At 36.4% G+C, this 20,806-nt stretch overlaps 1 protein-coding gene and 1 non-coding gene across 3 annotated transcripts in view; both read left to right on the top strand.

Annotated features, from left to right (window-relative positions):
* KHDRBS2 (KH RNA binding domain containing, signal transduction associated 2) overlaps window positions 1-20,806 on the top strand; it is a 610,850-nt gene that overhangs the window by 27,908 nt on the left and 562,136 nt on the right. The window lies entirely within an intron of this gene.
* Window positions 10,671-10,806, top strand: LOC136321286 (small nucleolar RNA SNORA48). The gene has a single exon (XR_010728555.1). It is a non-coding gene; the product is annotated as a small nucleolar RNA SNORA48 (small nucleolar RNA).

The raw sequence follows: 20,806 nt of genomic DNA, 5'->3' as shown, positions 1-20,806 counted from the left end.
TTGAGGTAGATCAACTGGCTGAAGGTTTCTGGCACTAAATTAATATACACAGTGAGTCTTAAAATAAGTAGGAGTTAATAAAGGATAGCAAAGTAGTAATAAATGATTCAAATGGCAGTTGGAGGGTTAATTGCCTGACATTGCTATAGAATTAATGGCTTTCATATTTATTTCAAATATTCTCATGCTTTGTAATTTTAATAAATCCAAACAGACAATACATAACTTATAGAACAGAGAAGGCAATTAGTGTATGAAGCATTGGTTATATGCTAGTCAATATTCTAATGCTTTACCTTTCCTGAGTCTGTCTAATAACCCAGTAACAGGGTTGATGGTTGGGATGGCAACAATAAAAAAAAACCTTTTTCTTTGTTTTTAATTTTATTTAGAAAATTAAACTTAACAGGGTGACATTGATCAATAAGTACATAAGTTTCAGGTAAACATTTCTATAGCATTTGAACTGTTGATTCTGTTGTATACCCATCATCCAAAGTCAAATCATTTTCTGTCACCTTATATTTGTCCCTCTTTAGAACTCTTCTCCCCACCTCTCCCCCACACTCCTCTCACCTGTGTCCCCCTCTCTCTGGTAACCACTTCATTTTTATCTATGCCCACATGTCTCAGTTTTATAGCCCACCTGTTTGTGAAATCATACAGTTCTTAGCTTTTTCTGATTTACTTATTTCACTCAGTATGTTCTCAAGTTCCATCCAGGTTGTTGTAAATGGCACTATGTCATGATTTCTAATGGCTGAGTAATATTCCATTATATATATGTACCACATCTTCTTTACCCTATTTTATCTCTATTGAAGGACACTTTGGTTGTTTCTATATCTTGGCCACTGAATACTGCTGCAATGAACATGCAGGTGCATGTGTCTTTACGTACCAATGTTTTCAAGTTTTTAGGGGAGATACTGAGTAGAGGGATTGCAGGATCATATGGTAGTTATTAAAGAACCATCATACTTTCTTCCATAATGGTTGTACTAATTTGCATTCCCACCAACAGTGAATGAGGGTTCCTTTTTCTCCACAGCCTCTCCAACTCCTGTTATTACCTGTCTTGTTGATAATAACCAATCTAACACATTTGATGTGATTTCTCATTGTAGTTTTGATTTACATTTCTCAAATAGCTAGTGGAGATGAGCATATCTTCATATCTGTTGGACATTTGTATATCCCCACTTCACACATGGGGGAGTGTCTGTTTAGGTCCCCTCTCCCATTTTTAATTAGATTATTTGATTGTTTGTTGCTGAGCTTTGTGAGTTCTTTATATATATTATGGATATTAACCCCTTTTCAGAGCTGTTGTTTGCAAATTTCATCTTCCATTTAGTTGGTTGTCTATTTTTTTGTCAGTTTCTTTTGCTGTGCAAAAGAAATAATTACCTTAGGAGAGGTAAAGCACTAGAACATTGACTAGCGTGTACAAGCTTTTGAGTTTAATATAGTCCTATTCATTTATTTTTGCCTTTATTTCCCTTACCTTTTGGGTCAAATTCATAAATTTTTCTCTATGGCCAAGGTTCATGAGTTTAGTACCTGAGATTTCTTCTATATAATTTGTTGTTTTAGACCTTATATTTAGCTCTTTGATCCATTTTGAATTAATTTTTGAGCAGAGGGACAAACTGTAGTTTTATTCTTTTGCATGTGGCTTTCCAATTTCTCCAGCACCGTTTATTGAAGAGGCTTCCTTTTCTCCCTTGTGTGTTTCTAGCTCCTTTGTCGAAGATGATTTGTCCATATATATGTCATTTTATTTCTGGGCTCTCAATTCTGTTCCATTGGTCTGTATGTCTATTCTTCTGCCAATACCATGCTGTTTGGATTATCATCGTTCTGCAATATATATAATTTGAAGAATGATATCTCTGGCTTCATTCTTTTTCCTCAGGATTGTTTTGTATGGAACCATAAGAAATCCTGAATAGCAGTGGCCTTTAATTGCTTCCTACATGCCCTGGAAAAATGCCACACTTAGTGATTAAGATTGGGACTGAGGGTGCCCATGTTCAAATCCCAATGACAGTATATGCACTCTCTGTTACCTTGGACCAAGTTCTTGTCCTTCTACAGATCTTATTTTCTTCTTCTGTAGAATTGAAATTATATTTGACTTAACATGAAGGTAATTTTTAGGATAGATCAATATGAATCTCAGATAAAGTTCATGCCATAAAGGAAGCACTTAGTGAAATAGCTGCTAGTTCTCCTCCCCGACTGGCTTAATATTATCAATTTGCACAACAGTCCCAATAGATAATGCTACTTTGGTACCATTTGGGGAGAGTGAGGATTGAAGGACACAGATAACTATCCCAAAGTCCTACATCTTACATGAATCTAAGATTTTCTATCTCCATATTCCATATTATTTCTCTTCTTGTGCATCCTGAATGCACAGAAATGATACTTTGGTTCATTTCCCTTGACTCTGGTTTATCATTGCTGCCCCTCTGGCAGTTTTTGAGAAGAAAATAAATTATTCAAAAGTTGATGCAGGTAAGAAACCAGGAAAAACAGTAACAGCTGACACGGGTTCCCGGATTACTCAGCTGGGAGTCAGATATTTGGTCCGAGGTGTTCCTAGAGTTGCTGCTTAAAGTCTAACGCTCTTCCTTAGCTCTGAGATATAAGGGGTTTCATTTTGCTTTTTTAAAAGTGTGGTAGTCTTGTCCATGTCTCTTATTCTCGTTTTTATGTTCCACCAATGTATGGAATCATGTAGTTCTTGTTTTTTTCTGATTTACTTTTTTCAAGAGTGTGGTGGTTACCAGGGGTGGGGGGAGGGAGGACACGGGAGGGAAGGAGGGAGAGGGTTAGGGGGAGGGGGAGGGGCACAGAGAAAACTAAATAGAGGGTGACGGAGGACAATCTGACTCTGGGCGAGGGGTATGCAACATAATTTAATGACAAGATAACCTAAACATGTTTTCTTTGAATATATGTACCCTGATTTATTAATGTCATCCCATTAACATTAATAAAAATTTATTTTAAAAAAACAAACAAAACAAAAACAAAAACAAAAAAAAAGTGTGTTAGTGAAGAACTTCATTAAAGATTCAGTTTACCAACTTACCATGTCATGTAAAAGTATGGAGGATGCTTTACCTGGAAGAGTACAGAAGGGCACTTACCATGGATTCTGAGATGGAGCACCAGGATGTAGGAATAAAGTCCCCAAAGGAATTAATGGGCAAACAGTGACTATTTCTACAGGATTTCTTTTTAAGCATGAGAAATAAGAGTCCATGCATAGGCAAAAAAAATAACTATTTCTATAGGATTTTATTAAAGCATGAGGAATAAGAATAAATATACTATTACATGGTTAAGAGGGTTCAAAAGAGAACAAGCTTGGTTTGAACTGCCTGGCTTTGCTTCCGGCTCTGCAGCTACTGACTACATGGGCTAGTTGTTAAGCTGCGTGTTTTGGGTCTCATCATTAGCTTGGAGATATCAGTAGTTTCTATAGCCACTGCGTGATGTTGCAGGAGGATTCTATTAATCAGCACTTAGAGTAGTGTTGGTATTCATTTAGCCCGTCCACCTTTCTGATCTGTTCATACCACTTCCGTTTCTTTGCTATTTTCTTCTAGCAGTGCTGGTTTCCTTCCTCTCTCTTGGTCAGCTGAAGGCGCTTTCCTATGTAGGGCCTTTGTACTGGCCGTTTACTTTTCTGGCAAAGCATCCCCCGCCTGGCCCCCTCCCTGATCTTTGCATGGCTTATTTCCATATCATCATTCTTTCCCCAGCTCAGAGTGGCCTTCTGTGGCTAGCTTCTATTAAATCTTTTCCTTCCTCACCCTCCTCGGTCCCATTATTATCTTTTATGTTATTGAAAACATCTGTCACTAATTGAAAATTATTAACTTTATATATATTTTTATTGCCTATCTCTTTATATGCATTGTAATAAATTCCATGATTATGGAATTCCTTTGCCCACCTCCCTTCACTATACCTAGAAAAGTACACTGCTCACAAAAATTAGAGGATCAGGGAATGTGCAGATACTCCAGTGCTTTCAGCCTTTTGTACAGTGTATTTCCTCCAATGAAATAAAAGTTGGCCTTGCCTCTCATTTGCATAATTGAACAACTTTTTTTGACTTGTCATTTGCTTTTCTGATGTTCTTGTTTAATAAAAAAAATCAAATGCTGCCTTTTTTTTTTTTTTGTATTTTTCTGAAGCTGGAAACGGGGAGAGAGAGTCAGACAGACTCCCACATGCGCCCGACTGGGATCCACCCGGCACGCCCACCAGGGGGCGACGCTCTGCCCCTCTGGGGCGTCGCTCTGTTGTGACCAGAGCCACTCTAGGGCCTGGGGCAGAGCGTCGCCAATGGAGCAGGAGGGGAAGAGAGAGACAGAAAGGAAAGAGAGGGGGAGGGGTGGAGAAGCAGATGGGTGCTTCTCCTGTGTGCCCTGGCTGGGAATCGAACCCGGGACTTCTGCACGCCAGGCCGACACTCTACCACTGAGCCAACCGGCCAGGGCCATGCTGCTTTTTTTTAATCGATTCATATTCATTTTGAAATATGCCCTAAATTTTGTGAGCAGTATACTTGGCACCGGGCCTGTGGGGGAGCAGTGGATAGCGCAGATAGAGAGTTGACCTGGAATGCTGAAGTCGCTGGTTTGGAACCCTGGGTTTGCTAGGTCAAGGCACATACGACAAGCAGCGGGCAAGCAATGGACAACTAAAGTGAAGCAACTCTGAGTTGCTATTTCTCATTATGCCTCTCTGTAATATCAATAAATAAAATCTTTAACAAAAGAAAAATCTGAGCACAGATATTAAAAAGACAAAAAAAGTACTTTATTAAGTATATAATAAGCGTTCAAATATTTGTTGAGTAATAGGTGTTTGTTAGAAAGATTACAAAACGTGAGCGTCATCTTGGAGCTAGTGAAGTGGGAGAACTCAGTGTACTTGAACCTAAGCCTGCTGCTCTCTAAGGTGGTAGAGCATAGGAACTGCATGATCGGCCACTGAGACAGAAGTATAAAAGTATGGTGTAACAGCTTTCTGATGTTTGTTTTATTCTGTCACCCTCATATCAAGGAAGGAATGTTCTAGTTTACTTCTTATTGCACCTTTACCTCCCCTGTGTATGAGTTTCCACCAACAGTCATGTTCTGGGCCACTCATTTCAGTCTCTGTTAAAAGTTAGACTACTTGGCTGTGCTATTCAGCACGCTGTTGAGTAATGGGAGGATTCCCCAAGTAAAAGAGGAGCTCTAGTATGTGGTCCCCATGACTATGTGTGTGGAGGAAAAAAAATGCCACAGGTAAATCAGAAATAGCAAAGTTTTATTATTTATTTTTCAGAAATGTAATGCTAATCACAGTACTTTGTAAGTTCAATATTCAAATAAATAAAAATTATTTAAGGAAAGATGAGACATTTACCTGCCCATAGCAGGTGAAAATATGGACTGTAGTGGTGTAAACTGTTACTGAAATTATGACAGTAATTGCTAATTATTACAAAATGTTTAAATAAGAATTACTACAGATTGCAGTGATAATAGGCTTATTTTTCTCTTTCTCCCTTCATGTGTATTTTTTTTCATATTATAGATAATGGTTTTTGATAAAATAGAACCTAAATGTCAAACATTTTTTGAGTAGTACATTTTCTGTTTTATTTGAGAGAGAGAAAGAAACAGAGACAGGAAAGGAGAGTGAGAAAGGTGGAGAGAGGGAAGGGAAGAAGAGAGAGAGATTAATAATTTTTCTGATTCCCAAAAGAAAAGAATCCCAGTAAAGGGCTTCAGAGACCGAGCTTTGTCTCAACCAACTCTTTCTAGGGATGAGACAAGAAGAGTGCAAGGGACTATCCCGTGGAGGTTCATCATTTTATGGCAATACGAATAAATTATGTTTAATTTACATTTTAACATGTGTAAAGCTAAAAACCTCCCCAGATTAAAATGTGAAGGCCATCATGATATTTTAAAGCAGAACTCTGTGCCAAACCCAATCCTGGAAACGGTGTCAGGGAAATAAAAGTAGAAGATACTCTCTAATGAAATCTGGGATACATATAACAAAGACCATTCTTTTAAAAAGAGCATAATGTTATGTATGACTTTTATGGTATGTGAGTGTGTCTGTGTGTGTAAATAATTTTTATTTTCTTGAGGGAGAAGAGAATGCTGTGGAAAAATTTAAACAGGAGAAAAACCATCCAATGTTCCCGTCTGAGGCTATTAATGATAATAAGTTTATATATGCCATTCTAGTTGCTATATTTTTTCCATAGTCAAGATCATATTTTATTCTTCTTTTTCTTTAAAAAAAATTTTTTTTTGTATTTTTCTGAAGCTGGAAACGGGGAGGCAAACTCCCGCATGCGCCTGTCCGGGATCCACCCAGCATGCCCACCAGGAGGCGATGCTCTGCCCATCTGGGGCGTCGCTCTGTTGCAACCAGAGCCATTCTAGCACCTGAGGCAGAGGCCACGGAGCCATCCTCAGCACCTGGGCCAACTTTGCTCCAATGGAGCCTTGGCTGTGGGAGGGGAAGAGAGAGACAGAGAGGAAGGAGAGGGGGAGGGGTGGAGAAAGAGATGGGCGCTTCTGTGTGCCCTGGCCAGGAATCAAACCCGGGACTCCTGCATGCCAGGCCAACGCTCTACCACTGAGCCAACCAGCCAGGGCAAGATTATATCTTAAGTATACTTTTTGTTTCTTTGGTTTTTGTTTTAACATTTTAAGTACAAATCTGTGATTCAAATTCAAACTATGAATTGACCAATCAGGAAAAGACAAGGGGTAAATTGAAGATTTTATGAAGCCTTTTTTGAACTGAATTTTTAAGAAATTGATTTTTCATCTAGGGAGAATAGGAAGAATATTCATGCTATGTATTTTCTTTTAAGTAATTTAAAGGACCATCAAATAAGGTTATAAAGTCATTTTAATTTACTTTATGAAACTTTGGGACAAATTAAAAATAAAATTAGTAAATACTGGCCTGACCTGCGATAGCGCAGTGGGTAAAAGCATCGACCTGTACCACTGAGGTCACTGGTTTGAAACTCCGGGCTTGCCTGGTCAAGGCACATATGGGAGTTGATGCTTTATGCTCCTCCCTCCCTTCTCTCTCTCTCTCTCTCTCTCTCTCTCTCTCTCCTCTGTCTCCTCTCTCTAAAATGAATAAATAAAATCTAAAAACAAACAAACAAACAAAAATAGTAAATACTGAATTGATTCATTCAGAGGCTATTAGATATGATATCTTACATAGTCCTTGGTCTCAGGAGATTATAAACAGTTTGGTTGGAAATAATAAAAGTGGTAAAAATATTTTGTTTTTGAGAAGATTTAAATAAACTGTTCAAAGTAATAAAAAAGGTATACTAGAAGTTTGTATTTATTGCTAAATGAATGAAAATATTTCAGTCTGAATTAGGAAACACGTTTTCAAAGAGCTGAGACGAAATGGTTTTAAATGAGTGGATAGAGAAGAGCAGAGATGTCACTCCGGCTGGCAGTGTGCTGGTGTGAAAGCGTGGAGACCTCCAAGTGCATTGCATTGCTGCAAACCCATCGACCATGAAATGTTCCCCAAGAGTCAGTCTGGCATTCATGATATTGAGTGGTATCATGAAGCAATGAATATTATCTATACTGTTTGTCAAAGCCTATTAAAGATACCAAACCTGAGGGAAAGAACACATTTCTAAGAACTGTATTACACCTCTCCTCTTATTAATACAGCCCATAAATAATGTTATGTGAAGTGCTATGCCAGGAATGTTCTCCTCCTTCGTAATAGGTAAGCTATTCATTCATGTTCACAAATGTTCTACTTTAAGATATTATAAATGGTAATGGAATTGGATTTTAAATTACTTCAGACATTCAGTCTTCTGTGGGATTCTTAATATTTTCACAACGTTAAGTATCATTTGTTCTCTGATCTTTAAAACTACATTTACTGTTTTCTTTCTTAGTCATCTTGCATTTGAAGCAAAAATGTGATGCCATGCATGGGCAGAAAAAAATATTTCTTGTTGGCCTTGAAAATGATTTTATAATGTGTGATTACATCAAATGTAAAATGTTAGATATACATGTGGGTAAGAGTTCTAGTACCTGGAGTTATCACTGAGTAGACATCCTCTAGTGATCCATTTGTGGGGAAATTTGTACTACTTCATTGTCATCTTTGTTAATTAAAATCCCTGAGATTCCTTGGCTATTTATACCAAATTGATACTGAATTTATAGTGAAACATGGCATTGTCATAGAGTAGGACTCTCTAGGTTTGAATTTTGGCTCTGTGAATTTTATAAGCTATATAATTTGGGGCCACTTTTAAACCATGCTATGCCTTAGTTTTCTTATTTGTAAAAAGAGGGTACATACCTCAGAGGTCAATCATAAGACTTAAATGAGTAAATATTATAAAGTTTCTCATAGAGCACGTGGTAAATACTTTGTATGCTAAATTTTAAAAATCCATGAACATTACTAAATACGCCAATCCATCTGTCATGACATTCTTTTAAATTAGTTTATTTTAAAATAGTTTCAAACTTAAACAGTTGTAAAAATGAACACATTATAAAGATTACTAGTATACCCTTTATCCAAATTCACGTGCTTTTAACATGCAGCATGTCTCTTTACCTCTGGGTAGCATATTGGGTATTATCTAAGATTAGGGGTATTCTATTCTGCAACTACAGTTGGGTTGTCAACCTCAATAATTTAATTTTGATACAATGTAATATTTCATTCTTAATCCACTTGTAATACTTGACACAATAATGTCCTCCACAGCATTTCTTTCTCCAGTACAGGAGGCAGGTTAGAATCAGGCATCCTGTGGAAGAGTGAGTTATGTTTCCTTAGCCTCTTTTATCTAGAGCACTTCCATGGCCTTTCTTCGTCTTTGATGATTGACATTTTTGAACAATACTGTGACACCATTCTTTATAAAGAAATAACCTTTCTTAGTTACTTATAATTAATATTTTATCTTGAAAACAACAAGTAGTCTGTGAAATACTTCAAGATTCCTCTAGATTTAGCACCCATGGATAATTCTTTAATTGTCTGATATAATCTTTACTATGATGATTTAGAAATGGTCATTTTGCAACACTAGTACTCCCTCTATGTATACCAGCCAACCTTTAGCATTCCACTGAGAACCAGAGCCTGCCTGCCTGCCTCCCTCCTTCTCTCCCTCCCTCCCTCCCTCCCTCTCTCTCCCTCCCTCCCTTCCTTCCTTCTTTCCATTTGAGCTATATTTTTCCACAGTAGAAATAAAAAATATATGTTTTTTAAGTTAGATTATTCATTTTCCTCATTAGAAGTTATCTATTTAAGTATAAGACACTGTCTAATTACACTTTGATAAATCAAGTCTACTTGTATTTTGAAGTTTGCATTTTATGGTATTATTTAAAAGGGAGTATCATCAAGAGAGGATGTTATGTACATATGTACATACAAAAAAGTCTCAACCTGCTTTATAATTACAGGATTTCATCAATAATGGCTGCTCTAGAGGGAGCACTTTCCCCTCTTTTATAACTAAACCTTTATTCATTTGACAGGAGAGTCAACATGCATTTTCCATTCCCAGAGGATGACTTTTGAAGGTTTCCTGAATGGAGGACCATTGTCCTTGGAACTACTTCCATTTATCAATTTAGGCAATATTAAAAGTATTTCTTCTAATTTAATTCTAGTCCTCAGTGTAAGAACAGAACACTACAGTTAATAAAAAGATAATTAAGAGACAACACGTGGGTAAGATCTGTACCTTGGTGGAACCTCTGAACATCTGAGAAAGCTGCCTTTTTAAATGTGAACTTTAATTAAATAAATTTATCATATTTGTTATTTGAGGCTAGGCTTTATTATGGAAATGTGCAGCATGGACTTAATCATTAGTAGAAAGTGGAAGAGCATACTCTTTTCATAAATATGAATGCCACTTTTCTGAATTATCCCACGTGGGAAATCAGGCCTTGATTGAAAAATAGAACCTATGTAACGTGCTGGCTCACACATGGACAGCGAGACAGCACTTCTCAGTGTGGGTTTAATGGCAACCCGTATCCCACGAACTTTAGGCAGGCAAAGTAAAAATTCAACATTTGTTTTATTTTATCATATATTTCCTACATTAGTTAAAGGCATATATGCTTATTCTGTACTAAATTTATTTATAAAGTAAAGAAAGAGAGGAATTAAAAAATTAATATTTTCTCAATATTGCATGGTTTCCTTTGAAAAAATAAAGTAAGCATTTCCTATACAATTATCAAATAAGATTTTGGTACATTAATAAGTGTGATGTATGACAAATAGCTTGTAGTATTTGTTACAATTCCTCAGAAACTGACAATGAAAAATAACTTTCAGGTTAAGGTATGCTCTTAGAACTTTTTAAAAATCGACTTTATGGTATGTGTTCCAGAATCTACTGAGGGAGGCAGACAAGTTGATTTTCCTTAAGGAGACACAGGTTTTCTGTATTTTTAAATAGTTATGGCACTAAAACAATAGTGGTATACTTTCACCTGAGAAACATTACTCCTTTAGCCTATTAATTACTTTGGAAAATGTATATACAATAGAAATGACTGAATGGACATGTTTAAAGTACCTTCTGTCCCTGACCTGGGTACAGTAGCACCTGGTTTGGTGGTGCTTATCTCATTTCAGCCAGGGATCAAGTAACTCCTGGTTTATCCCTGCTTGGCGCTTGGTCTGTGCCCATGCCTGGTTCATGCCCTGGACACAAGGGGCAAAGTAAGTAAAGTATCTTCTAAAACAGATTTTTCATCACTGTGTTATAAAAGATTGATGAAACTGATTTTTCTTCTAGAAATCTTTTTTGCTAATTATGCATGGTCAAAATATAAAGAATTATCTCAAAATATTGCATTAAAAACAGATAGCATATGAGTCAATTGTATTTTATTTCCTCTCCCTGTCCTAAGTTCTTAAATCTGAATGCCCCCATTCTCTTTTGAACACAGTCTTTATGCATCTATTTAATAGACCGCAGTTCTCCTGTGGTTGTTTCCCCACTCTGCAGTTGTGTTTCTCCTGTTTGCAGCTTGCTTACTTTGTAATTATTTTGTAATATGTCTTTTGCCCTTTGGGGTTTTCTTCAAAGTGAAATCAAGCAATTCAGCTAAGTTCTACACCAGTCTTTTGAAGTTGAAGAAATAATGTCATCAATGAAAATGACATTAAAACAAACATCTTGCTGAGTTCATGTTTAGAAATAATTCTCTCTTTTGTATTAGTAATTTTACCTAAAAGTAGTACTGACTCAAGTTCTTGTGTTAAAAAACAAACAAACATCTTTTTCTTGTCTTAGAAATAATGGAAACTAATCATAGATGTAACTTTTATTTATGTTACTTAGATTAAATTTATCTTATGACCACAAATCAGCTATAAAATAGAGCTAAGAACTCGAATGTAGGACAGTAACTGAGAATTTTTAATTTATATGGAACTTATTTCCCAGTTAGCAATTCTACTTGAAAATTATTTAAAGACTGAGATTTGAAGTGGTATATTTGTTTCAGAATAGCATTCTATTAAAGAAAATATAAAGGAAAACTCATTTTTAAGTAAATGAGCAACACTGTAGGAAAACTCTTTTTAATTCCCACTGGAACTTTATTGGATTTGAAAAATGGAACTATTCTTTATAGAGTCCTTCAAATAAGAAATTAATACCTATCTAGCCTCTTTATTGGCAAGAGGAATGGTGTAGTCTAATTGATTACAGATAGTCAGTAGTGCTGGCTAAAACATTTGAGCACTGAATTTGTGCCTGCGCTAAGTGCTTATTCATTTGACTCTTCACAGTAGCGATTACTCTGTGTAGTAGAAATTATCCTTAGCTCTCTTTCACAAAAGAGGTATCTGATCCTTAGAGAACATAAGGTAAAAAAAGTAACAGCAAGGTCTAGAATCCACATGAGCCAGATCCAAAAAGCCTACATTCTAAATAACTTGGCTATGCAAAAAATAATATATTTTAAAAATATTAGCGCAGTTGACTTTTTTTAAAAGATATTCCATATTATTTTTGTATAATTCTGCGAAACTCTTCTTTTTCCTATAAAGCTGGGATTTTCTTGTTTGTGTTAAATGACCTCAAAAGTAAAAACATGCTCTTTTATAGTAGCTGTAACCTCTACTATAGTATCCACAGAAATAGAGTACCGCCTATCTTCTTATAAGAGTTGTGGCCCTGGTGGGCAGATTTAAAAATGTACTAGGAACTTTAACCACAATACTGCTACTTACCAAGGAGTCAGGGCAGATGGAGTTGCTATTTCCATCACCTTTCGGAGGGAATCTGAATCCCGTCTCTCCCTGAAGATGATCTGTATGTATGTATGTGTTTGGGGATAGATCAGGCAGCTCTCGTTTATATAAGGAGTGTGACAAAATTATTTTAACAAAATCTTCTGGCTTAGCACTCAGTGGTCTACACATTTTCTCAGGAAAAAAAATAATAAAAATTCACTGTCAGGTAATTATATACTATTGCCATTTTTTCATGACTCCGCTGATACATTTATTTTCTTTTATTTAAAAAAGCTTTATATTATATTCATTTTATAATTAAAATTGAAATCAATTGAGAGGGGGCATGACACTGTAATATTTTGCTTTGGCAAATCAGGGAAAGTATTTGAAAATTAGAAATCACTAAGATATAAATATATATATATTTCCCCCTGAAAACTTCATTAAAGATACATGAGGTTCATTTTTCTTTTCCTACTTTGTCAGCATTTGAAAATGGCTCTATATGTTTTTCTGATAGCTGACTTTGATTAAATGCCCTGTGTACTGCGCACTGAAAAGTTTCTTATTCCTTTTCTTTTGCAAAGCAGGATATTTAAAGGTATATGCTGTAGATTGCCCAAACAAGAACAGAATTCCTGTTATACATCCTTTCATCCCAGTCGATAAGAAAACCTGGGGATCCTCACTTAAAAAGTGAACTCTTAGGAGTAGAAAAGAGAAGGGTGTGGAGGTTTTTCTTCTAGTGATATCTCAGGTTTATTTTAGCTAAGAAATATGTTTTCTTCGGCCTAGCGTGCGGAGGACCCGGGTTCGATTCCCGGCCAGGGCACACAGGAGAAGCGCCCATTTGCTTTTCCACCCCTCCGCCGCGCTTTCCTCTCTGTCTCTCTCTTCCCCTCCTGCAGCCAAGGCTCCATTGGAGCAAAGATGGCCCAGGCGCTGGGGATGGCTCCTTGGCCTCTGCCTCAGGCGCTAGAGTGGCTCTGGTCGCAACATGGCGACGCCCAGGATGGGCAGAGCATCGCCCCCTGGTGGGCAGAGCGTCGCCCCCTGGTGGGCGTGCCGGGTGGATCCCGGTCAGGCGCATGCGGGAGTCTGTCTGACTGTCTCTCCCTGTTTCCAGCTTCAGAAAAATGAAAAAAAAAAAAAAAAAAAAAAAAAAAAAGAAAAAGAAATATGTTTTCTAAGGTGCAAAATCATGCAACTCTGTCTTGCTTATACGTATAACTGTTTAAATCATCAAAAAAGATCTTGTCCACATCATGGAACTCCTCAGCTTGGCTATGATCCTACATCCTGGTTCTTGGCTGTTATCACCTCTTTTGTCCTCTTGTGGAGATAGTTCGCTATAACAAGAACCCCTTATTTTAATTAAATTCTTCCACTTTGATGAAACTCTTTCATAGATCAAACGAGGTAAACATTAGCTTCTGGGTGTAGTTTTAACACTGACTTTTATAAATGAAATGATTACTTACATTAATGTTTGTAAATTCCCCAATTAGAGCATATTATTTAGCATGAAAGCTAAATATGTATATATGTTGTGACTGTCATATTTCTAGAAATTCTCAAAAGATAGGTACTGGCACAGAATTTTCCTCTATTTTGTATTTAGATGGACTCTTTTAAAGATGTAAAAAGACATTGTTTGAACTGATCCTTTCCAATAGTCATTTCAATAACATATAAAGCCAGATATATTATTTAATCAAAGTCAGCTACCAGAAGAAAGCCAGAGTTTTACTTTCAACTGAAAATGGTTGAAGAGAAAACAAAAATAAGAACAAATGTATTTGTTTGATTCCACATTTTCAAAAGATTTTAGCCATAGTTTTGAATAGTGAAACTACATTTAAAACAATATTCTATCAAGTCTCTTTTAGAGTAGGGAAGCTAAGATTTTCTTTGTGTTGCCTGTAGAGTTAAAACATTCAATTACAATTTTCTTTTTAAGGTATCTGGGCAACAGAGATGACACTTATGAGATTAAAATACTAGAAAAACACCAGAAAATATGTGTGCAAAAGTATCAGAGAGTAGCAAAAACAGAGAATGCAGCATACCTTCTTGTGATATGATGATGAACACTTCTGAATTACACTTTCCACCTGTGTTCAGACACGTATTTAGTAATCAGTCTTCATAACCCGGAAGCTTTATGCAAATGTTGGCTGTGCTTTTAGTTTGCTGTTATATGAGGGTTTAGGGAATAAGCCACAGAACTCATAAAATACCATAATTTGCATGTCCTCCTGCACAGACGTTACCATATTTGTACCTCTTTGGTGTGAGCAAGGGGTGAGTATGCTATCTGGCCCAGATGTCCACAGCCCGGAGTTCCTGATGTGAAGATATTTATCTCGCTGGCTCTGCCCATTATTTCACTTTATAGTCATGACTGCTTCAGGTGCCATTTCTGAGACATGGCAAGACACGTGCAAACTGCTGAGTTCCATAGAGATTACATCCCGGAGACATGAGATTTTGATGTAGAAAGGCTTAGTTCAGAGATCTGTAATTGTGAGCTTTAGCAACAGATTAAATCTGTTATTTAATCTTTTTCTACTTACCAGTCTTCAGTGGGACACTGAATTGATACCATGGAGATTCAGTTTACCTACCTATGTAGATCAGGATGGTTAGATATTAGAAAAAACACATTTCTTCTTTATACTTGAGTTATGCTTCCCCTGAGGTCCAGCCTATTGTCTTTAATTTATTCTCAAAACAAATTAAATTGCCACTTGATAATGTCTTTGTGCTTTCTTTATTACCCCATGATGTTGATACTTGTTAAACTTCCTACTCTAGCTTTGTTTTTTTTTAAGGCCGACTGAGACCATTGGAGCCATTATAGGCAGAGGGATTTTGATTTCCCTTAATTTTTAAAAACAATCTGCAGTTGCCTAACAATGGAATGAGCCTTTTAAAAATAGGCAAATGCCATTCAACTTTTCTTGAACTCAGGCTTTTTATGGTATATAAAAACTTTCCCAAGACAGAAAAATACAAAACATTTTCACGTATATTTATGATAGCTAGCAAAACCCAACATAAAAATACTGTACTAACATAGGAGAAAGAGAACAGTTTCATGTATAAATTTAGATGGAAAAACCCTAAATAAATTATTAGCAAACTCAACGATGTTTGTATGACAGGAACAAGTAATGTTATGAATAGTTTTTGTTTTGTACTGGGAATGACAGCCTGATTCAGTAATTGGAAATATGATTCATATAATTTATTACACTAGCTAATTAAAACGGAAAAGAAGACATGAGATACTCTTGAATTCTACAACAAAGGCATTCAAAAAACACTGATAGTTTCTTAGTATACTGTGCATAGGATACCTCCTTAATTTGATCATGATTCATATCCACCGATTAGTGAACATACGATGGATCAAGCTCTTGGCTTGGCGTTTTAGGTACTTCCTAACTTGTTCTCCCAGCTTTTTGGCAACGTCAGTGATGACATCTTTATATATGAAGACCCAAAGGATTATGAACTGAGAGGTGTCATTTGAACCCATAGAATCTGACTTCAAAATTCATTCTTTTCCATTAGTACCTTATTACATCCCTTCTGTTTTCTCATAGATTTTTTTTCTTTTTTCTTTTTCACATTTCAAACTAAAGGTGGAATAAAAGAAAACCACCCTGGAGGGTGGACTTTTCAGTGTAATTATTTCACATCTCCTGTCGGTTTCCAAGCCTGGCTAGCAATGTGATTGTTTTCACTTTAGATTTCTATGTCGAGGCCTCCGAATCTTAACGTATCTCCTGTATTTGGAGTAATGCTTGCAGTACAAATCTGAAATTGACCTGGAAGCACATATAACTGCATCATGTCAGTCTTTGTTTCAAGAGATTCTCTGACCATTGTAGGAGCCCAGAGAAACTGAATGTTTTCTGCGTTATAAAAAAGCACAGGTTTTTACAACAAATATCCCATTAAAGCATAGCTATTGTGCATTGCTTGCGCTAGAGCAGCTTGTATCACCCCCCAAACAGAGAGCACTGCTTCTTGTATTTAGGCCACTGTCACTTCTCTTTAATTTCAGATTCAGAGGCTAAACTGATACAAAGCTTACAGGATGGGAAGGCATTTCTGAAAAAGTGATCTGAGTATCTACACTGTTTCTTCCATACCTTTTGTCATTCCGTGAGGGTTACGGTTGTGGCACCTGACAAAGGATATAAAAGCAAAGAGGCATAACCTGCAGGCGTAACATGCAGGCCAGCTTTGGATTGGATTTTAAATTGTGCTGATGCCATAAGGACAGTTGTCTTTAAAGAAACAAGAAAAGCATTGGTTTGGGGAGAGAGTACATTGTTCGGTTCTCTGTGAGGTTGTAATTTGTAAAAGAGATGTATTGTTTTTTCCTTCAGTATTGCTGAGGTTCACTCTGTTTTGGAATACAATTTAATCAGTTAACTCCTAGAAACAAAAGCTTTTTAACTAAATAAGAGTTTTCTTCTTTGCTGTGTTATCAAAGGTCCTCCTATTTAAATCCAGTAAATACCATTCTTCTAAAGTGTTGATTCTCAACCAGTCGTTTTCTATTAATTCTTGATGAGCACCTTCTGCATCCTTATATGATGTCTAGTCTTGTCATAATCTATAGGTTTTCCTTGTGAAGTTGCCATGAAGATACTAAAAAATTAATAAAGTTTAAAATCCAACATGATGCTTCTCTGTTTTATTTCAAATACCTGCCTAAAGCACTCTTATTTAGGATAAATGAACATTCAGAACTATGTGGCCTCGTACAAGTGTAAATATATTTTCCAGTCGTAGATGACTTACTTAGTAATCAATTTATTTTGGTTGTTCTTTCTATTTTCAGAGGAATTATTTTGAGCCTTCAGCACTTTCCTAATATTTATCTAGAGCTTCTTACTTCAAATACAGGATCTTATATCTTTTATCACCAAAGGAAAAAAAAAGACAGTTATTGGGTTTTCTATTCTTAATGAGCACCTTCTACTAACATGCATACTAATAGGATGTCTGATCTCATCATTATCTTTTGTTTTTTCCCTGTAAAGTTACTATAAGGATACTAAAAAATGAATAAAGGTTTAGCTTCGGGGTCTCTCTTTTATATGCTCTTTACAAAGGCTCTGGGAGGGCTTCCAGCAGTGGGTTCCTATGGTTTTATGATTTTATAAATTTGACAGAATAAGATGAGTTCATTTTTCAACAGTTTTTTTATTTTGAAATACTTCAAACCTGCATAAGGGGCACAAAAACAAACAAAACACCCACATAAAGGAAAATGATGCTGGTCTAACTGACTTTGGAATTGAATTCAATCTCTAAGATCAGAGGCAAGAGGAATTGTACATAAGCACTGTTTTCGGTTGATAAAATTGTTTCCTGTGGAGATGAGGGTTAATAGTTCTGAAACCTCTCGCTATGTATGTACAGTTGAGTTGAACAGTGAGGTGCATGTATGGAGGATGATAGGAGCCATATTTCTCATTGTTGGAATGAGAGGCGATGGTCAATAGGGGAGGAGGCTAGTAGAGTCCCTATGGTAATAGATTCAGGTTAAAGACTTAAGTATGAACTCAAATGTTTAGCATATTTAGATTTATAGATAGTATATATTATGTATATGGGGGATCAGTATACAAATATATTTCCTTGCTCTGCTGAGAGAGCATTGGAGCAGTGATCCCAGAAACAACAAGCACACTCAGCCCCTAGATCTGGCTTTTCATAAATATCAACTTATGAAAAACTAAAAAAGCAAAAAACAAACAAACAGAAATGACTCAAGGTCTTGGAGAAATTGTTTATTGTGGGACTGAAGCAGGATGTATACAAGATGAGCCTGAGCACCTCATAGTACGGGAAAGTAAGGGGATTCTTTACAGAATAAAAAGGCCCACAATGATGGGCATATGCCAAAAGACACAGGAGCCCATTGACATTTGCCCCAGTGGCATGTCTAGAGCAGTTTGAGGAGAATGAATGAATGAATGAATGAATGAATGAATAAAAAAAAGTACTACTTGACTGTAACCCAAAGTATAAATAGTCCATGAGTTCATACTGATATACATAATTAATTTACAAATAAATGGGGGAAAATACATCAATATCCTGTGCAAGAAAATGTATTATATAAAACACACCTTAATTTTGGGGCCCTAAATTTGAAAAAAATGTATTACATAAAGTTATTGAACTCAAGTTTTATTCATCATAAAATTCATACAAATCCTCATCACTGTCAAAACCCCCATCCATTAGCTTGTCCTCATCTGTGTCTGATGACGAATCACTGTCTTCATATACTGCCTCGTCCTCAGTTCCATCTATGGCATCTGAAATGCCACAATCACTGTATAAGATACACCCAGTTTTTAGACCTCAAGTTTTTCAAAATTGAGTCTTATACATTGAGTCAAATACAGTCGATTCTTTTCCCTGAAGGAGGAAGAAAGTGAAATATAACTCCTCTTTCCTTAAGTGTGGGCGGTGCACAGTAACTTCCTGAGTGGGGGTAGGAGAAGATTCACTTTTCAATAAAGAATCCTGCCAGTGGCTACCTCAGCTAGGCAATCAAGGTCAACCTTAGTTGTGCTAAAACATGTTGGTAATATGTATCCTTGTTATGTGATGAGAATGTCATTTTAATTCTGTAGTCTTGCTCCTAAAACACATTATCTGATCTAATTATGACAAAAACATAAGGCAAATGCCAACTGAGGACTATCCTGCAAAATATGTCATGAGTACTCCTCAGCCCTGTCAAGGTCATTAAAAATGAAGAAAACCTCAAAAACATAATCGCCAGTGGTGGAAGCCTGAGGAACTTGAAAACCAAGTGGAATGTATTATCCTGGATGGGCTCGCGAAGCTGAAACAGGACTTGAGAGAAACCTAAAGAAATCAGCATAAGGCACGGATTTTGGTTAATACCAGTGTATCAGTTTCGGTTCATTAATTGTAACAGAAGTAATATATCAACATAATACATTAATAGTAGAAACCTGGTGTGTGATATAGGGGAACTGTCTGTGCTATCTTTCTATACAAAATCTGTTCTAAAATAAAATATTCAAGTTAAAAAATATACCTGGCATCTGGATTAACAGTTTGCCGCATTTGTGCTTTAAATTTGTGTTAGAGAGTGTATGTGGGTATAAGTGTTTTCTGACTTGCTGGAAAGTAGTTTAAATGACCCCAACACACTTGACCACCACCCGAAACACATCAGCCTGTATGCCCGAGAACAAGGGCGTTCTGCATAAATGTACCACGGTCGTACCTGAGCAGGTCAACACTGATTCGATAATATTTAATTTGTATAGTCTCTTTAAACAGAATCAGGATCGGATCAAGACATATGTATTACATTTGCTCGAAATGTCTCTTTAGTCACCTTTATTTTGTGAGTTTCCTCACCTTTGTCTTTCATAACAACGTTTCATTTGTCCAACCATTCAGTCCAGTTATCTTAGTAGAACTTACATTGTTTGGAGTCTCTACTTATGATTACATTCAGATTAAACTTTTTCTGGGCAAAATACTACATAGGAGAATTAAATTCCCCATGACATAACCACAGGAGGCACATGATTTCAGTGGGTCCCTTTATTGCTTTTGCTCGTTTATTCACCTAAGGCATTAGAGATATATACGGTCGACCAGAAAGTTCTGTCTGTTTTTGGAATAAAACAAAATACAAATTTTTCTTACCGTCAATAAACTTTATTAAATAATATAATTGCCATTATTATTAATGATTTCTTGCCAGCGTGAGGGCAATTTGTACAATATATCCCATTTTTGAAAAATGTTTTATCTTTTAATGTGAAAAATTGAACCAGTGCTTGTTTGATATCTTCTTCATTTTTGAATTTTTTGCCCTTCAAAAAATTTTGTAAGGACAAAAACAAGTGATAGTCAGAGGATGCTAAGTCCGGGGAATATGGTGGATGCGACAGAATTTCCCAGCCTAGTTCTGCAATTTTTTGATGAGTCCCCAAAGCAGCATGTGGCCTGGCATTATCATGATGCAGTATGATGTTCTTCCTGTTGAACATCGCCGGCCTCTTTTCTTGGACTGCTGTCTTTAAATTATCCAGTTTCTCACAATACTTCTCCGAATTGAGCTTTTCGTTTGGTTTTAAAAGCTCATAATGTGTATTGTTCCTCGAATGTCCCACCATATACACAACATTCTCTTATTCGGAGTCAAATTTGTTTTAGAAGTGGAAGGGCTAGGTTTTCTGTGCTCACAATATGCCCTTTTCCTTATGATATTTTCATAGGTAATCCACTTTACATCCCCAGTTATCATCCGGTTCAAGAAGGGTTCGATTTTGTTCCGAGCAAGCAGAGATGTGCATATGATGACTCGATCATCCAAATTCTTCTGACTTAATTCATGTGCACCCATCTTGAATATTTCCACACCAATTCTATCTTCCGATTA

The sequence above is a fragment of the Saccopteryx bilineata genome, chromosome 1 (genome assembly GCF_036850765.1).
Source record: "Saccopteryx bilineata isolate mSacBil1 chromosome 1, mSacBil1_pri_phased_curated, whole genome shotgun sequence".
Classification (NCBI taxonomy): domain Eukaryota; kingdom Metazoa; phylum Chordata; class Mammalia; order Chiroptera; family Emballonuridae; genus Saccopteryx; species Saccopteryx bilineata.
This window is presented reverse-complemented; position numbering and strand designations above follow the sequence as displayed.